The sequence below is a fragment of the Cydia pomonella genome, chromosome 14, assembly GCF_033807575.1.
Source record: "Cydia pomonella isolate Wapato2018A chromosome 14, ilCydPomo1, whole genome shotgun sequence".
Taxonomy (NCBI): domain Eukaryota; kingdom Metazoa; phylum Arthropoda; class Insecta; order Lepidoptera; family Tortricidae; genus Cydia; species Cydia pomonella.
This window is the reverse complement of record NC_084716.1, coordinates 8654041-8675554: the sequence shown is the minus strand read 5'-3', so window position 1 is coordinate 8675554 and position 21514 is coordinate 8654041. Positions and strand designations below refer to the sequence as shown.

General features: G+C 34.2%; 1 protein-coding gene across 2 annotated transcripts in view; it reads right to left on the bottom strand.

Moving 5' to 3' along the window:
• LOC133524856 (allatostatin-A) overlaps positions 1–21514 on the bottom strand; it is a 142789-nt gene that overhangs the window by 101059 nt on the left and 20216 nt on the right. The window contains exon 2 of one of the 2 annotated variants that reach the window (XM_061861005.1): positions 8654–8754. The exons of the other annotated variant lie outside the window; for it this stretch is intronic. The gene's annotated coding sequence lies outside the window, so the exon portion shown is untranslated. The remainder of the gene's footprint in view (positions 1–8653; positions 8755–21514) is intronic. 2 annotated transcript variants of the gene reach the window in all.

Below are 21514 nucleotides of genomic sequence, written 5' to 3'. Positions count from 1 at the left end.
ACGGAACTTAATATATTTTAACATGCTCCTCAGCTATTGGATTAAAAATTCGTTTATGTACCTACATATCCCACCCGTCAACCGGGACGAATCGGCGAAAACGACCGAGACTTTATTTTTTGAGCGAAAAACAAACGGCCCGATTCGAAAGTCAAGATATTTCAAATATTTGTCTAGATACGATATGGATAGGATTTCTCACAAAAACGTCACTTTTAATACTGACATATCCGATCCATATTATCAAGATCTAATAGTTCCTGAAAGTTCGAATCGTGCGGAAATTCCATACAATTTTTTTAATGCTAATAACTCCTTTAAAAATAAAAAAATCGAAAAAAGTCAACGAAAGGACATAGTCAATAAACATCAAATTATGTAAATATACTTTCTATTATGCTAATATCCAGGGAGAAATTGGAGAATATATAGGTATAAAAATGAGTTTTACTTTTAAAATACTGACGTTCATATTTTTTTTGTGTATTATGTATGAATATTTAATTAATTTAATAGACGTTTAAATATTTGTTTACAATTGACAACATTTCAGTTTTATAAAACCTGAAATGTTCCATATGATTTGGAAGTATTCTGCTTCCTGCACACTGCAATATATTAATATAAATTTAATATGGCTTATTACAAAAAATACAAAAGAATAAAAAAAAATGTTGTGATTTAACCAATTCTACGACACAATAGGTAAAATGCCTTTGCCATTCATCACGGAAAAAAAATTGCTGTCATATAATATTGGATTTGACATTGTCAATGAAATACGACGTATATTGACTGAAATTCAAAACAAACAGAAAGGGTGTAGCAGGATAGCCTAGGAAAAATTGCCCCCAGCGATTTTGGGCCGAAACTATAATCAAACGATGCCTTTTGGGGAGTTTATACTCTGCACAAAGTTTCATCCCTCTGTTACCCCCTGGGGGTGAAAAACACCCGATTAACCCCAAAAATGTTTTAATTATTTTTTCTTAAACTATGAAAGTGACGAATTTCAAATTTTGTACAAATATTAATAAGACTAAAAGGTATGTGCAAAAAAAATATTAACCCCCTAACCATTGAAATACTTGTAAAAAAAACAAAAATAAAAAAAGTATTCCTCTGTATATCAAGTTTGACTCATGGTACACACACCATTTTTTTTTTTAAAAATGAACCAATTTATATTCTACATTATACAAAAGTTTCATGGACCTACTCCAAAAGGAACATTGCGAAATTAAAATAAACGTACTATTTCGTAGCCACTAATCATAATACTCGTATCATGCTTAATACGCAACGTCTCGGTCCCGAAACCAAAATAATTTAAAAAAAAAACCGGCCAAGAGCATGTCGGGCCACGCTCAGTGTAGGGTTCCGTAGTAGTTACTCTTCCATCACAATAAGCTAAACTGGAGCTTAAAGTATAGTAAATTGTTAACCAAGGGATGAAACGGTACCTTTCACGCGAGTTAAATAAATAGGCAAATTTGCATATATAGTACCTAATTAAAGTAAGTCTTTTTACTATGAAGGGGAAACTTTTTGCGATAACTCAAAAACAGCTAAACTGATCATGTCCGCTATAGTTTTCATTTAATGTCTTTCTTAAGCTCTACTTCCACGATTTTTTTCATATTTTTTGGACCTATGGTTCAAAAGTTAGAGGGGGGGGGGGGGACTTATTTTTTTTTCTTTCGGAGCGATTATCTCCGAATATATTCACTTTATCAAAAAATGTTTGTTGAAGACCCCTATTAGTTTTGAAATACCTTTCCAACGGGTATCCCACATTGTAGGATTGAAGCAAAAAAAAAAAATTCACCCCCACTTTACGTGTAGGGGAGGTTCCCTAAAAAAAAATTTTTAGCTTTTATTGTACGACTTTGTCGGCTTTATTGATTTATATATCCATGCCGAATTTCAGCTTTCTAGCACTAACGACCACGGAGCAAAGCCTCGGACAGACAGACAGACAGACAGACAGACGGACATGGCGAAACTATAAGGGTTCCTAGTTGACTACGGAACCCTAAAAATGTTTTTATAAATACAAATGAGTTTGATTCATACTTCTTTATCCCCACCTTTTTCAAATCGGGCACGAGCAGCGGTCCGATCGCAAGCCATTTTTTATTTTATTAATAATGCAAGGCTCTTAGTGGGAGTTCAATGAATAGTACGCACCAAAGAGCCAATACATATTAATTTCGCAATGTTCCTTCTGGAGTAGGTCCATGAAACTTTTGTATAATGTAGAATATAAACTGGTTCATTTTTGAAAAAAAAATGGTGTGTGTACCATGAGCCAAACTTGATATACAGGATGATTCTTTTTTAATTTTTGTTTTTTTTACAAGAATTTCAATGGTTAGGGGGTTAATATTTTTTTTGCACATACGTTTTAGTCTTATTAATATTTGTACAAAATTTGAAATTCGTCACTTACATAGTTTAGGAAAAAATAATTAAAACAGTTTTGGGGTTAATCGGGTGTTTTTCAGCCCCAGGGGGTAACAGAGGGATGAAACTTTGTGCAGAGTATAACCTCCCCAAAAGGCATCGTTTGATTACAGTTTCGGCCCAAAATCGCTGGGGGCAATTTTTCCTAGGCTATCCTGCTACACCCTTTATTTGTGTTGTTGGACGAATGTTTGAAGTGTCACCATATTTAAGAATTAATTTGCTTAAAATTTAGTTTTTTTCTCACAAGTGTGATGAAAAACATTGTATGTACCACGGGTAGTAAAAGAATTATGAACTCGTGTTAATTAAGCCCTTGCCTTCAGCTTCGGGCTTAAAATTAATACTTATTCGTAAATTCTTGTTTACTTAACACACAATGTACTATATAACAAACCGCCACAAGTGTAGGTAGGTACAAAACTCGACACGTGTTTCGCCTCTTTATGAGGCATCATCAGGAGCTGCTCGAGGTGTTGTCGGCCTGGCGTCCGGTTTCCGTTACCGGGTGGGAGGGTGGTAACATTAATTGCATATAAAAATACTTAAGTATTGCTACTTGCATTAGTTGCAAGCACGTTATTAGTTCACTGATTAGCAAAGTAATATTTTTGTTTGAATAAATATGTAATTCCGCAAAGTTTGTATGTCGTATAATTGACAGAAGCAGCTCGATTCGGGCAACCAATGTCAGTTTGACGTTAAAAATATCGTAGATAGATCTTATTGGGATAACAGCGGAATAGAAATAAACGTCAATTTTGACATGTCCTTTAGCTATCGATCTTTTAAAGATCTTTCCAAGATCTTAAATGTGTCTTAATCATACTTCGAATCGGGCCGATAGTCTCTCACAAATTCTCCTGAAAGTGCCAAATGACTTGTAAAATACAGTATTCCCCAAGGAAATTGTTTTACGTAAAAATACAGTGAAAAGTACAATGATTTATTCTTCTGACGATCTTCAATTGAGGATCCTTCAAATTTGAATTGGTAATTATATATCGCTCATTAATATTATCTTTGATACGTTTGTTCAATTGATTAGGAGGCGCATACAGATTCATATTTTTAAGAGGCAACAGGAGTGGTCATTTTCTGTTTCCTCCGTGGTTTTTGAAGCTAGAGCAATGATTTTTTCAAGAGAGATTATTATTATTAATATCTGTGTCAGACTGTTTTGCATTTTTTAATATTTTTGTTTCTTATGGCGCTAGTGCACTTTAAATATTCGCAAAAACGCCTAGTAAATTAGAAGGCAACAGACAACGGCAAAGAGAAGCATGGTATTTAAAACTGAAATCAATTAGCCTAAAAAGCAAAACAGTCTGACACAGATATTTTCATTACCATTTAGATCTCAAAATTTTATTACATTTGGTTAAGTTTTGGAGGCGGAAACAGTCGAGTACGAAACATAGTTTTTTTAGATTTTACGCAGAACCTTTCGCCGTATCTGGCGTTGTCCTTACCGCACTAGTTTAAGGAGCCGTTTCCGTTAGCGAGACGGATATATTCACCTAAAATATTTAAATCTCAGCTCCCGTATCCTCTTAATCTCCGACGCAAAAAGAGGGGTGTTATACGTTTGACGCCAATGTCTTGTTTATGGCATCATAGCTTTCAAACGGATGGACCGATTTCGATGCGGTTCTTTTTAAGTGAAAGCTAGTTTCCTTGCGGTGGTTCTTGTATGTAAGGCATAAATACCAAATATATTTTATGCCAAAAATGCCTTACATCATTACGTAGGGTGTAGATTAATATCGAATCAATGCCATAATTGTACAACTATTAAATCAAACGCTAGTGCCTTTCCCTTGCATAAATATATGAGTTGGGGCGAAATGTGGGTAGTAGGATTAATAAGAAATCAATATCCCATTCATAAAATATGAATACGCCTCCGGGTTTTGGTTTGGATGGTGATAATGGGAACATTTGGTTCTTATTGAGCCGAATTGAAATTACATTCGTTATTAATGAACGTACTGAGTGTAGGAAATTGATTTAGTTTAAATTAAACGTCACTGCATAGATATTTACTCGTACCTAACATTTTCAAACAAATCGTCCCCTTTTTCTTTATTTACTCTTGAATATTAAATGTAATTTTAGATATTATCTAACGTACCATGCGTTGACGAACGTTTAAAGTTATTAAACATGTGTAAGTATTTACTTCCTCATATTAAAGAAATAAGGTACCTACTCATAGTGTGGCAAACTAGTTTTGTCAGTAGATTACAGTAGAATAATAAAATACAATAGGTTTAGAACAAAATAGAAAAATATTTATTTGGCGTAGAAGCATAAGTACATAAGAACATTTAACAAAGTAAATAATGACTCGTAAACCAAATAGAGTCAGACCAAGTGTTATTTTAAACGTCACACTCCTATGAAATTTTGACGTATAAATAATAAACACTTGCACTACGTATGCTATCAAAATCGTTGCAGACTTATTGTGGTCTAATAGAAACACAGGACAGAATAAAAACAGAACAAGGCAAAACATGTTTAAGAAATAAAGAGAGAGAGTTCATAATTTTTATGAACTTTTTAGGTATACATTTAAAAGAGGTAACGGATTTAGACGCATCTCTCATTTCGGGATTGATGATACACAAGAAAAAGATAGTGTGATTATCTCTGCTTCTGATCCACTTCGTCTCTTGCCAAACTATAGTTGTAGACTGAGCTCGACCGCAGGAGAGGGTGCTAAAGGAATCGCTAGCGCCTTTCGTGAGTCAAAGGTGAGAACGTAACAGCCCCTTACGACCTTGAGGGGCAATCAACAGGCGGAACGGTCTAGAAAGTTCGCTTGTCGGGTTAACAAGTTATGTAGTTTTTCACACTATGAAGCATGTACCGTAAAAGTACCCAAATATATACCGCATATACAGTAAAATTATCTAAAAATAACTCGAATATCTTCGTTTAGGTGTAAATATTATTTGAATATAGCAGATCTATGGCATAACATTCGGCCCGGTACGATATTTAAAAAAACTTACATTTCTCATGCTCTTCAAAGTGGGTAGTTGTTGTTCTAAATAGTGTGCAGAAAATGATACGTTTCTGCACTAGAGCATTTAACTTTCTCAGTACGTTTTTTTTCGTTTATGTTAGATAAAAAAATTAAATTTGATATTAAATGGATTTGTTGTACAATTTCCATTCTAATATTTAACTCCCCATTCCATAAATCACGATACGTAAATTGTTAATAAATTGAAAGTACCCTCAAAAAATAGTATAAAACTTTATACTTAATAATGTTTTTATAAATACACATGTATTTTACTTTCCTTCTATTCGAAATGAAAAGTAGAGTCGGGTAAAAGGTTTCATCCCTTGTTAACAATCTACTATTAAAATGAACTTTTCTTCGAATAATAACGTCACTTCTGACACTGACATATCCGATCCATATCTAGAACTACATATTTGACATATCTTAAAGTTAATATCAGGCCGATTATCACAAAAGGAAGAAAGTACGTGGGCAATAGGTACCACATGGAAGATTGGTATAGATATAGGTAGATACTAAATTACTAGTTCAACTTGGTATTAATACTTATTATGAGTTGAACTAGTGAACCATAGTTGGGTTCCGGCATTTTTCCATGGCTCATGAGAGCCTGGGGTCCGCTTGACAACTAATCCCAAGATTTGGTGTAGGCACTAGTTTTTACGAAAGCGACTGCCATCTGACCTTGTTTTTACCCAGAGGGTAAAAACTAGACCTTGTTGGGATTAATCCGGTTTCCTCACGATGTTTTCCTTTACCGGAAAGCGACTGGTAAATATCAAATGATGATATTTCGTACATAAGTTCCGAAAAACTCATTGGTACGAGCGGGGGTTTGAACCCGCGACCTCCGGATTGCAAGTCGCACGCTCTTACCGCTAGGCCACCAGCGCTTGTTTTCGTACGGGATAACGGGATAACCCGTAATGTATAATTATACCATAACGTAATAATTATACCACAAGGCGGAACGGGATGATCACATGCAATTTTCAATAGGAGTGACAGTGAAAGCGTAATTTTTGTGTTTGTAATCGTGTCACTAAAAGTCAAACCTACCAAGTCAAAAGGGCTGTTGGAGTCCTGTTTTTATTTTCTGATTTAAAAGGATTCATTTAAATATTCAGCTTATGAGCATAGGTATTAAGTAGATGTGTCCGACCTTTACCTTCATGTAAATTTATTTCAATTACGTGTTCGAGTTTTTGAAGTAAAAGTAATGTTTTCTGTAATGATTATTAATGTAACATTTTCCTTCTCTTCCAATGATTTTAACTTATTTTCGATTATCGCGATCTTTAAATTATATTTACTGTGCAGAATATGCCTCATTTTGAGCTTTATTCTATTATTTTTCCTTAACTTAGTAGAATTTTTAACTTCTTAGTAATTTAAAATCGTTGACAGCTTACTACAATGCTGTTTTGTTAAAAAGGGTGTATCGGATAGTATTTTACTAGCAACGTACTCCTTTTTTAAAAAGGTCATTTTAGAGGAGTTTCCTTTTATTTATTAAATAGAAGCGACAAGGGTTGAAAAAACGGGAACACGATATTTGTGGAAACATGAAACCTCAAGGTAATAGGAACATTTATAAAAAGGCTAAAATTGAAAGTAATTGGAATGGTGATTCGATATCTATTCGTCGTCGATAAAAATTGTTGTATTTTGAAAAGAGGAAAGGGGACGCTGACTTTCTCCATACAAACGTAGTCCCCATTTTCTTCCCTGGATATTGACATTATGGAAATTATTTTTACATAATTTTATGTATATAAACTATAGCTATGCCCCTACGTGTGACTTTTTTAGATTTTTTGATAACTGTATAAATTAGGAGCGAAAAACAGATTTCATACTTTTATAATAATTAAAAATTAAAAAAATCAAACGTGACATAGCTGTAGTTGATATACAACAAATTGTGTCAAAATAATTTCAATAATGTTTGTATCCAGAGAGGAAAATGAGGACTACGCTTGAATGGGAAGGAGATTTCCCACATTTTGACGACCGGTCTGGCCTCGTGGGTAGTGACCCTGCCTATGAAGCCGATGGTCCCGGGTTCAAATCCTGGTAAGGGCATTTATTCGTGTGATGAGCATGGATATTTGTTCCTGAGTCATGGGTGTTTTCTATGCATTTAAGTATTTTAAATATTTATATATTAAATATATCGTTGTCTAAGTACCCTCAACACAAGCCTTATTGAGCTTACTGTGGGACTTAGTCAATTTGTGTAATAATGTCCTATAATATTTATTATTTATTTATTATTATGATTTACTTTCGTCTTGAGTAGGAAATTTTCTTTTGTTACAAATTGATTCAATGAGTGAAGTTTTAACGAACATTGTAAACTTATCTAATTAAAATACGACACTACTCAAAGCGGAACAAATGACAACTGCTAAACATTTGTTACTAATTTACAAACGCTGTTGAAAGTTAAATTTCGTGTTTTATTTAATGTTGATTGATCAAAGTTTTTGTCTATAGAGATCACGCCCCTGTTGATTTCAAATTTTGACTTTTGGTTTGTACCTAAATAAATTATTATTTCTATAATAGGTTACGTCATCTGGTCAGATGAGCTACCGCGAATGTCTAAAATTGTCCATATTTGTTCCTTTGTAAGGCAAGAGGGATAGTGGTGACTTTTTCAAATTTCGATTTTCGCGGTAGCTCACCACTCTCCAGTATTCGAGCGTTTTGAATACCTCAATACTATGACATAAGTATCAATGGCGGATTTCAGATTTTAGCACCATAGATTTTTATTTTGCTATACCTGCATATGAAACAAACGGTCATACAAAAAATATTATTACAGTTTCTTATCTTAATCTAGACCTATAGTTTCCATGTTTGTTAAACATATCTTTATATAGAAGCACGAAAAGTACCTATCTACGTTTAGGTTCAGCTAAATAGTAAGAGGTTACACAGAATTTGAGAAATCAGATTTACAAAACACTCAGTGAAAAGCACAATGTAAAACACGTTCTACGTTTATAACAACTTTTGAATAAGTCAATCATATCAATCATATCAAATAAGTAAATCATGTTGTCACTATGTCCGGAAGTTAAAAAGTTTGAAACCTCTGCAATATTTAAAAAATCGCATCTGAAACTAGGTACCTACCTGTTGAATTGTAGCGCTAAGGCGGGTATAACTTTGATGTTTCAGTTGCAGGTCGTAGGAAGACAAAAGCAGTATCACCGTTCAAGGATCATTGGCATTACCTGAAACAAACAATTTTTTTTATTTAATAAATGAAGAATATGAAATTTTGATTTAATAGGTAAGTACCTAGCAATTAAGTACGAATGTACGCTTATACCTAAGTAGGTAAATTACTTACAACAATGTTTTCCCCATAATTACTACGATTGTGAACTACAGTATCGAATTATGGTATTATCACTAACAGCCATATTCTGCGTAGTGACTGTATAAGTAATACTGAACGACTTATGGGACCAATGTCGAAATCAGCATAATACTTTTACAACTTTTTGTTGGCCCCGACGGAAGACCATTGCTAGCCCAGCCAGGCTAGCACCACGCTGAGTCGGGACCATTTCGTGGCTTATATGTGACATTATCTATGAAAAGGGACCTTATTATCGATGGTGCTTACGCGTGCACTGCGTAGCGCGGCGTTGTTTAAAATATGGGAGCATCGTTGATAATGACAATAAGGTCCCTTTTCATAGATAATGTCACATATGTTATGTTACTTGTTGTTTATTTTTTATTTTGCCACGAATAAAGGCTCTCTACTCTACTCTTAAATTTGCGATGTCTACAGGACTCGAACGAGTTGACCATAATGTGTATGAGCCAGATGTGTTATTAAGGGAAAACATGTATGTAATTTGAATATTATATAATAAGCTTTCTATTAGACGCAACCGCAGATAAATCTTCTGATATGGCCGAAATATGCTTTTTTCATATAACAGTTTTCACTTAGCAAATATGTTATAGGTGACAGTCCATATCAAAAGGGACCTTATGGCGGTCGGCGCTCACGTCACGTCGTACCGCATTAGTATTGGCGCGCCGCTAATAATGGCGTAAGCGCCAACCGCCATAAGGTCCCTTTTGATATTGATTGTCTCATATAGCTTACCTACTCAACTCCATTAGTTCGATTGATATTTCGTACAACAGCACAATAAATAGGAAACAAGTTCCCTATTTTCGTGTATTTCCCAAAGTCGGGCGTATCGCATTGAATCGGGCCGTCGAAGAACTTTAATTACTTACACAATATTCGAACCGCTTTTGGAAAGCAACCCGCTTTATAATGAAGTTAGTATCTACAAAACTATCTCGTTCCTAGTATTTTGACCCTTAGATTTCAATGAAATATCTGTAATCGAAGGTCACAATATATTGGTCTACCTATAACCAAGTGGGTGGTATATTTAAAGATACTCGCACGCCGCGGCCGTTGGCCGTACCGTAGTATACTCAATCGATTTTCTTTCGAGTAAAGTTTATATAGTGGTAAAACTATTTAGTAAGTATTATAAATATATCTAATTGCTCTAGGTATGTATAAAATAGAGATGCCTCCTTAACCCCGCTCAACCCGTTACCATCACGATGTCGTCTCCCTGACGTCCCCAATCCAAGTGAACGAGTCTGTACTACACTCTATTTAGCTTCCGCTTACCAAGTATTGCCACTTGGCAACTCAAGTATTGCCAGGTAAGTCATTAAACATTACCCATCACCCTGATATTAAACTTAGGTATTTTAAGAATGTTGCCAAGTAGAATTCATATTTGCTTACACTAATTTAGTGCAAATAAAAAAATCATGACATTAGCGACTTCGAAATGCTTTTACGATTGCATAAAAAGGTTATAAAAATGTCCCAAGATTTTATCCATTCCGTTACCAATTTTCACGTCATCTTCGTATGGCGGTAACGGAAAGGAAATATCGAAAAATGAGTGGAAATTTTGGGATGTTTCTTTTTCCTATATATAAAAATAACGTAGAAAATTTCCAAATTTGAAAAAATTGTAATGTACAACTTAAAATAAAAATATTTGTAACAAGTGTGTTGTAAAACTTTTTAAATTAATAAATGTCAAAAAAATGGCATGGGTGTACCTCGCCATAATATGATCGAACAAGCCAGCAAGCTTTTCATTATGATAAAGATTTGTGACAATAACTTTAGGCTTCATATATATCGAAAACCGTGCGATTTAAAGATTTTTCTTAAAACCTATAGCGACATACGCTGTATAACTTAAGGCCTATTTTTATGCAAAATACACTTTGATCCTTTGCTGTGTAGCTAAGTGAAATAAGTTTACCAATTTTGATACGGGACATATAAAAGGAGTACATTCGTATTTAAGACTAATTTAACCCAGGTAGATATTTAAATAAATCATACTTATGCCTACTACCATACACATTATATCAAGTTTCACTTTGATTATTGTTTTAGCTTTTATTTACGAAATACCAAATAGTTATGAATTAAGTATTTGAGTATTAACATACTTGAAATCTAGTCTATAAATTAATATGTGGAGAATATGCAGAACGATAAATGAGGGTTTCCAAATAAATACAGACAGAGCCACTACTAGTCTTAAAATAGGCAAAATAGGCATTGTGGTTCCTAAAAATAAATTCCGCAGGATTCGGACCTGAGTGATCTAGCTTAATATAAGCATATTGGGCTAGGTCACCCAAGATATATTTTTTTTAGATATTAATTTGAGTTTTGTAGATACTTTTAACTTTAGGTTATATTTATTCTAAGTTTTTTATTGGTTTTAATAAATCTCCCAAAATAAATTTAGCTATTGCCTAATTTTGCTTTCCCTTCATGGTCCTATTTGGATTAATGCCCTTTATATCTGTAACGTCCATACGGGTATTGGTCCCTTTTAACTCGGACATAATTACCGTGATAATTTAATTGGTCTTCATAAAATTTCCCGGCAACGTAATCAATTCAGCCCTTAAAAACGTTATTTTAATTAAACCCTTTAGATTTGTAAAATAACGTAATTAAGCCTTATTGTTAACAGCCCAAATTTGTATTAGAAAAAATAAACCGGACAAGTGGGAGTCGAACCCACCCGAGGGTTCCGTACTTGAGACTGAAATAAGACAAAAAGTGATATACTTAAGAACCCGGGTCGTTCACTTTTCTTGTATTGTCCACGGAAGATACCTTTCTTGAAATTTGTTCGAATCAAATGTAAAACTGACATAAATAAGGTTATAATGTACAGAAATAAAATCCTGTAGTTTTAACGCATTTACTGCCAGGGGGCGTGGCCTAGGAACAAACTTGTATGACGGTGAACGCATATATGCGTCGGTGGCAGTGAATGCGTTAAAGATGAAAATTATCTCAGGTTAAGTTCAAGTTGTCTCCAAGAGCTTTTTAGCGATTAGACCGTCTTTTATTTATCCGGTTTATATTCGTTTTATTTACATACATTTAATCTGTTTAATAAAGAGCATTTGAATTTTAGGCAAGTTGTGTGCTCCTAGATTTCTAGATCGTATCATTCACGAAGACGCGTGCCTTAACTCGTATAATGTCATGTTATTAAAGGTTAAATTTGATAAATGTGGTTGACACGAACTATAGATGTATGCGAAAGAAGCTTTAGATGTAAGGTCAATGGAAAAAATGACGGATGAACGATTACCTACGTACATGTAGGTAAAAGGCTCGTCTAAGGTAAAAGGTATGGATTCTAACTTGAAAATCGCGTTTACAAGTAATTTTGTCTCTTTACGCTGGTTTTTACTTGCTATTTTTCTATGTTACAATATCTGGGCCACATTCTACTTTTTGTTGTAGGTAGATTAAGATGCAGAGAGATGTGACACCCCCCCCCCCCCCCCCCCCTACAATATTTATATGCAGGATGGTCACCTCTCTCTGCAGCTGACTGTACACAAGTTTTTAACACTTTTTCGTAAAATGCATATTCTAGAATACGTGGCTATTACTTTCATTTTCTGTTGTGTGCTATCAATCTCGATAGCTTTGTTGGCTTTGTTCAATAAAAAACTACTGTAAATATTCTTAATTACAGTAACTCAGTGGTCCTTGATTGTCTCCCGAGTTGGATCAAAAATATGGCATTTACCACTGCGTTACCAACTTTTTACATTAATCAATATTAATATATGAATTTTGGTCCACAAATTCCTATTATTTGGTATAGGTATAATTTGGGAATATAATTTTCAAACACGAATTCAATATCTACGAGTAAAATACTTTTTTCCGGCGAAAGATTATTGATCATGAAAAAGTGGGTTCATTCTACCTTCTACCCCACATGCTTTAGAAATATTCTGAGCTTGTATTTTACTCGTAAAGATACAAACTGAGCGCGTATATTGTTTTCTTTTAAAATAACTTCCACGCAATATGGACTGCGATACTCGTATTTCATTACTTGCAACTCGCTGATTCAGAAAACACGTACTTTTCTTGTATGTAATATTAGAAATTGTTTCCCAGAAGACGGCAAATTAAAAAATAAAATGTAGCTTTTTAGAAACGATGCAATGCAATGCGCGTCTCGTTTTACTGGGCGAGTTTTTATTAGGAAAATTAATACTATGAACCACAAAATAAATTAATTTTAGTTAAAAAAAATTACTTCTGTTATTTTTTAAGTAGGAACACTACTATATAAATTACAAATTATCTTTATAAAGGCAATCTGACCAAGGCTTTTAAGAGATTCTCATGCTTCTTAAAGTCCATCTTAGAGGAAGTGTAGGCTGCAACACACTCGTAGATTTTTATGCTTTGGTGCAAAAAAAAAGATCTCCCAATACTCTATAGCCTTGGAAATCGAGCCCACAGCCGCCGGGCACTCCGGGCGGGGTCTGCGCCGCCTGCGCCGCTACCCCCTCCTCGGCACAAAGAGTTACATAGGTACGACAAAATAATCTATAGTGCAACGAGGGGGGTAAGTGAAATATTGCAAACTAGAGTCTATAGATTGCCTCGAGTTTGCAATATTCTTACCTCCGGAGTTACACACAATGAAATGAAAAAAAACTACATTTTAAGCGAAATAATTCGTAAATACGTTGACATTTCAGATATTCGTCCGTCATATTGTAATTTTTAGACAGGTTAGGCACCGAAGTCACAGACCCATCCGGTCTTCAGCCACGATAGAAAATTGTGTAAAAATATTTAAAATGGCTAATTATTATATTAACCAAATAAAATATTTTTAAACATAAACAAAAAATAAACTGCGCAAGTGTGATGAATATAATATGCTTGTTTATAATAAATTATTGAAGTAAAAAAAATTTTTATAACTCGAGCATGAACATCTTTTTTTATTCTTGATCGTTGATTTACTATTTCAAGACCCGCAAAATTAAAGAAATCGTAAGCAAGCTTTTTTTTTAAAACTCATTTCCCAACGAATTAATATTGCTGTATCTAGGTAGGTATAATATTGGCCGCATCTACGTTTTCAGGTTTTTTGTGATTTATTAGGTTTCCGTACCAAAAAGGTACAAGAGGAACGCTTATGTTGCGACTCTGTCCGTTCGTCCGTCCGTCTGTCCGTCTGTTACATCGCTAAATATCTCGAGAACCAATTAAGCTATCGATTTTAAATGTGGAATAGTTATGAACAACGCTAACCCAGACACATTGAAAGTATTTTTTTAGTTATATTAATTATGGAAAATGCCCCATATGAAGAGGGGGCAAAATTTCAAAGTCTAGTGACTAGGTCAAGTGGCGTATAATTTGCATGAACTCAAATTGTTAATTTCGAAACATTTTGTTCATTATTTTTCATAGTGAAAAAAGTTGATTTATGAAAGAAAATACCATCCCGGATATAAAGGCTCCGAACTTTACATAATATGAACATTACTATAAATTTTACAGGAAAAATATAATCAGATAATTTTTTTTATTAACAAAAAACATTTCCGAATTCAGTTTGCAATTTAACCAACTTTACGCGTGTTTATCGCTTGAAATTTCTATGAGGTTTCGACATTAAAGGCATCTTTTTTTTAAAATAAAAGAACAATATTTGAAATCGGTTCACATGATAAATAACTATCTTCGGAAAACCAACTTACGTGCATTACATCGCGCAAATTAGTTGTACAAATTGCCGATAGATGGCGCTGTACACAATTATACTTAGTATAGGTACTTCTGATCTAGTCTTTCGCCTTTAATTATAGTTACACGAGATAATTCAAAGTATATACGGAACCCTCGGTGAGCGAGTAATACGAATTCGCACTTGAACGGTTTTTTTTATTTAGATTATAGTTGACACCTACCAAGACAAGAAAAGGGTTACTATTACTACTATAGGTATTTAGGCCAAAATGTATTTTCTCGACGCGTCAACATAACTTTAACATAACTCTTTGCCTAAGTTTAATATCCTTTCCTTCAAATTATTATTAAAACGTAACACATTAATTAAGTAATATGCTTAAGCTTGTAACCATTTTCATGTTTCACATTTATCCTAATACAGGCCTTTCTTCGTGACATATTACTATAAGTTTGGGGTCGGTATAAATAAAAGTTAATGTAAGTAGGCACGGTAATCCCAGCTTGCAAAGCCCAGTGATATACGACTTATCACTGGCATCAGAGACGATTTAAAAACAAAGATTGTATGTTTGTCATGATATTTTACGATATCTGTTTAGTGTACCTAATAAAGTAAAATAGATTAATAAATTTAACAATCTCACCTTCCATGTATTTTAAGTATTTGTGTATTATATATATCGTTGTCTGAGTACCCACAACACAAGCTTTCTTGAGCTTACCGTGGGACTTAGTCAATTTGTGTAAGAATATCCCTATAATATGTATGTATGTATATGTAATGACTGTCAGTTAGTTATTGTTAGTGTGGGTCAAATCTTGAAAGCTAAATTTGACCCACTTCACATTTTCCGATTGAGCTGAAAATTTGCATACATATGTGAGTCTGGTGACAGTGTAATATTATGGTACCATGGAGCTGTTCTGATGATGGAGACATGAGATGGCCATAGGAACTCTGTGATTAAACAACGCAACCTAAGGGTGTTTGAGGTTTTAAGAATAGTCTCGATGAGTATCATTTCCTGAGGTAAGACTAGTATAGTCAGCGTTAAAAGCATGTACCAAATTTTTTTTTTTTGCAAAAACTTATTTACTATATGAAACTTCTTTTCTGGAAACTGAAAAAGCTATGTCTCGAAAGAGCAATACGGAACAAACAAGCCACGAAATACGGCCCGATTCGAAGAATGAGATACGATAACGATAAGTTCTGGTTTAGATAAGTTCTCATTTAGATATCGTTTGTGTGTCGCATAATTGACAGAAGCAGCTCGATTCGTGCAACCAATGTCACTTTGACGTTAGAAATATCGTAGATAGATCTTATTAGGATCACAGCGAAATCGAAATAAACGTCAATTTTGATTTGTCGTTCAGTTATCGATCTTTCCAAGATCTTAAACGTGTCTTAATCATTCTTTCAATCGGGCCGATAGTCCCGACTCAGCATGGTGTTAGCCAGGCTGGGCTGGCGCTTGTCTTCCGACGGGGCCATGAGCGTGTGCAGCACGATGTGTAACACAATATTTAAAACAAATAACGAAAATACACATTATAGACATGTTTTCGTATTTTTTTTTCATGAAGCCACCTTTAATCTTTTTTGACTTTGCTTAGAGTCTGTCATTACAAATATAGTGTAGTTTCCGTATGTTTTCTTTCATCGCATTTTTCCTTGACTAAAACGTGTAAATAATATAAATACTACTATTTCGCGTTAAACCCTCTTAACATCAATTTCTTTTGGCGTGGGTTAATCTGGCTCAGTCAGGTGTCCCATTCGGCATCGTTACGCTATTAACGAGACATTTGCACCGCCATTTTGTTTCGTTTAGGCTAAATTAGTTTTATTGATGCCTTTCCCCGAATGCTTTTGATACAATCAAGCGAAGAAATTAAGTCTTCTGTGAACGAAAAGAATTCCCGTGTAAGATTTTCTTTTGTACCTTTTCAGGTAATTTTTGGATACCTTTATGGCAGCTTTTGCTGTGATATTTTGGATCATTAAACTAAAGGACGTATTAGAAATATACAGAATAAAACAATGTTCATTTATTTAGGATTTCGATTATTTACAAATATTATTCAACGTTATAGCGGTAGTGACAGTTTATCGCGCTGTGTTAAAGTGTCATTTATTTTATCACACGGACAATGCCATCTAATCTATCATACGTCTATTTATTAGTTATTTTAAGCTACCTATATCTTTCTTTACCAAAGGCCGTAGCTGAATAAGGAAACAACATCTGCCCTTGAGCTATTTTTGCTTGATTTTTTTTATATAGTGTACTCATATCTAGTACACATCACACACAAAATATAAAAAAAAAACAATGTGGTTCCGTAGTAAAACGACATTAAGTAAAAAATGTATATTTTTTTCCTGCTAAAGTCATAGATATTTTTTGGCGATTTTCGGGTATATAGTTTGACTGTTAAAGAGGTATATGTGATTAAAAAAAGAACTACCATCCTTTGATTTTAATGACATACATCACTTAATCAAATTTTCATTACAAAAAAAAGTATTCAAACGGGACCGACCGCTCTAAATAAAATTAATAACAAACCTATATCTACTAAGCTATCACACAAATAAGTGTTATCTTTTTTATTGAAATGCAACTTGGTCAAAATTGAAAAATACTTAAGTAAGTCTGCATGTCGTTTAGTTATCGATCTTTTAAAGATCTTAAACGTGGCTTAATCATTCTTCGAATCGTATGTGTTACATACACATTGACTAGTTTTAGCCCCACAACTTCGACCTTTAAATAGAAAATCAACCTGACATAAGTAGTAGAACTACTTTGACAAATGTAACAACGCGACAACAAATTAATTTTAAACGCTGCACCGGCAGTGCAGCTGCAAGCTGTCAAGTTCCCGTTATTTCCTTTGTCAGGGTCACCGAAGCTATCGGGTGAAGGCAGAAAACACCGCCAAGTTTAAACGGAAGTCCGGGACGGAAATTCCCGTCGGTTGTCGCTGCGTTCTGAAAGCTTGGCGAATGTTGGCGACCGTTCCAATTGGGATATAGTTTTCAGATATTAAAAAAATTACGACCCGCCCCGGCTTCGTATGGTAGAATCTTAACAAATTATACAAATAAGCCTTACTCAAGAATCACTTTATTGATATGTGAAAACCGCATGAAAATCCGTTTAGCAGTTTTGGTGTTTATTGCGAACATAGAGGCAGCTTGGTATGCCTCGCGCATCGATTGATGGTCCCTATAGCAGTTCTTTCAAGTCTGTTTTGGTTGGGTATAATTTAAAAGTAATTGAAGCAATATGTTTGTATCATATTTTTACATGCTACATTTCTAAATTAAGTAATGAGCTAAACTTTTCTACAAACATTTTAGGTGATAGATACTTCATGTAAAAATGAACTCCATCAACTCCACCATCATTCGACGCGTTTAGTGTTTAGGTCAGTATGTTTTTTAAGGTTTTGTTTTCGAGAGTATTTAGTTGTAAAAGAGACTACCCTTACTAATTAATAGAATTTACCTTTACACCGGTCACTTTTCAAAGTAAATTAAATTTATTCTATTTATTTAACAAGTCAAATCCGGCATACTTGTTATAATAGCTTTAAAAGATTTTAAACACCCAATTTCAGTAGTTAAATGAACTTTCGCGCTTCATTCTAGATTGAATAAGTAATATTAGTCTATTTATTTCACGAATCAACGCTCCACCGTTAAGGTTTTGTTTTCGAGAGTATTTAGTTGTTTGTATATAAAATACTGGCAACCTCGGTGATGTGGTTGAGGTTTTGGTGGGGGTTGTATGATTATATGCCCTGCCTGTAACGTCTAGTCGCCTGCAATCCGCACGGAATCGGAATAACAGCCATAGAATACAGTGAAATGGGATTTTTTACTTAACCTCGCTGGAATTTCATTTGTTAGCTCGGTAATACTGGTCCTTCAAGAGGGGCGAAGAATTTAAGAATGCTGGGTAAATAAGTATTTAGGCAGGTCTGACACGTTAGTTAGGAAAGAGAAAATAGCAGAAATAGTAGGTACAATTGTATAGTCATCATTATAAAACACCGGCATATGAAGGTGCACACGGCGACTTTCGGTAACGCGTATGTAGCGATGCAAAATCGTGTTTACGTGTGCGAGGGTATATATATCGTTAAACGTGAAAATCTTTGTCTCGTGCCCTGAGTCGCCGGAGCCCCTATTTCTGTACAGTTTGCCCTTCGGGCATCTGAAGCAACCTAAGGAACCTATCATACGTATCTATTGGTTTAATGTGACTACCATCAAAACAATACACAGGAACATTACGATCTACCTAATCTTACGATCAGCCCCGACATAGACAACGCGGGTCTAATAAAACCAGCGACTGTATAGATACTGAATCGCTGCACAATTTGTGCAACCTCCCTTAAAGTCGTTGTTGGTCGGTTTTTTCTTCTTCTTTGGGATGTTACGATAATCGCGAATCTCCAGTAACATTACCAGTAGGTATGTAACCGAGTGTCAATAAATCATATACTATTGGACTCTTCAATGTATAAACGCATAAAGGTAAGTATAGAGGCATTGAGGCAATAAGTAATTTGTGTTTTAGATTTTTAAGAAAAGTGTGGATATACTCGTAACTATGTAGCTTCGATGAATCGAATTAATTTAAAATGGCCAAGAAATGAATTATAAGTTGTACGAACTTTCTCTTTTTCATAGATCCCATACTTCGTATTTATGTTTATTATCTCTGTTGCAAAATTGTATCATAGTTTGTAATTTATCTAAAAATATAGGATAATCTAATAACCATCATATACTAGACTGTAACCCCCGCGGAGGTTATAAGTGCGCTGGTAGCCTAGCGGGAAAAGCGTGCAACTTTAAATCCAGAGGTTCCCATGAGCCGTGGCAAAAAGCCTAATACAACACGAGGAAGATGATGATGATGACCAGATTGTAACCCCATGAATGTCAAGTCTCCGTCAAATTGGTGACTCTGATGTCAAGTTTGTTCATTCTGAGCTGTTTGTGCGTCATTTACATTTTAAATTTGGTTCGCATTGGTTATTACTATCAAACGCAATTTAAGTATATATCTTTATGCATAATCTGGAATACGGACCCTTTTCCTAAGTTAAACTAGATTATCGTAATCAAATTTAAAGAGACTACCCTTACTAATTAATAGAATTTACCTTTACACCGGTCACTTTTCAAAGTAAATTTATTCTATTTATTTAACAAGTCAAATCCGGCATACATAATAGCTTTAAAAGATTTTAAACACCCAATTTCAGTAGTTAAATTAACTTTCGCGCTTCATTCTAGATTGAATAAGTAATATTAGTCTATTTATTTTACGAATCAACGCTCCACCGTAAAAGGCAGCAACTAGAAACCGCTTCACTTTAATGTATGTGCCAACAGTTCTTCTCTCTCATTAAATCGCATCTGCGTCTTATTTTCGACCATAAACAGAGCATGTAACGTCTGGTTTCGCTTGAAAACACTAACCGTCTTTACAATTTTGCAGTTCAGTCGGCAAGTGAATTAGAACTTTATCACAAACCGTTGGGGTTGATTGTATGTTGTTGGTTTTCTTCAACAGGTGTAAAGCAGTGGCGGAGTACTGTAGGTTTGTTTTGTTAGGCTCGGATACGCCTGGCTATACGGAGTTGTTTACACTACCCCTGACTTCATGAGGTTTGTTTACATTTTTTGTATTGTTTTTTAGGATTATTTACGATGTCAAAATTACCTTTAATTTATGTTTTATTCGCATAAGAAAGATTAATTAAGGCACCAATGATTAGATTTAGTTTAGACCAAGTCTCATACTGTCAAACAGTAATAAAGAGTTAAAATCAAGTACATATTTATTAGAATTTTCTATCTGATTTCACATCAATATTATGACGTATTTATCGGTAAGGACATAATTCGGTAAACATTTTTTTATCAATTATTTGTTAAGCATAATAATATTTTTAACAATTTACTCTTTATCAATTTATTATTTGTAAAAACTACATCAATCTCTCTGAACTCGAGTAGAAACCATTTCCAAGGTTGGATTGCCCAAGTACCGTCAATAAAGAATGTTTTTGCAAAAAATATTGTGCAACGCTCGTTGGACAATGGTCCTTCGAGCCAAATTTCAAAACCTAAATAAGTCCTTCAGGCACTAGGGATTACTAAATATTAATTTAAGTTCTCACCACACAGTTAATAGCAAAGTTCGTTAAAAACAGCGCTGTGGGAAAAGTGTTTCTAACTTCAAACAATTAAGTACAGGGTAGGTGTTATCTGAAACTTCATTGTGAGTTATTTATATATATATAATATTGTAGTATCATTATTTAAGAACACAACGTCGTTAGCATCTCTATAGAATTATGCTGTACGTAGTTAACTTGAAAAGTCAAACCTATTATGATAATAAGTCGACAGTCTTAAAGGAAACGTTAAACAACATTGGCATAATATTGCTAAAAATGTTTAAAGTGATACGTATTAAAGTCTCAAAAAAATTTAGTTGCAGATAATGTAGTATGTAGTTATAGAATTTATACATGATATTATGAGAAAGTCGTATTAAAATATCAATATCAAGTCAATTTGCAGTTGTATTAAAATATATATGTTGTATATAAATACGCTGTATTTGACAATATTTAAACTAAACCGGACTTAAGTCCTGACCTGATGCCTATACGTTACGGCTATGTTTTTTTCAGTGCAGTGTAATATAGTGGTAAAACACCCTTACCATCAATACTAACTTCTGTGTGTAAACCTAATTGGAAACCATTATTAGTGTTGCGCTTGCTTGTAATTACGTCACCTGCCTAAATGACGTTAAAATGCCGTAGCAGCG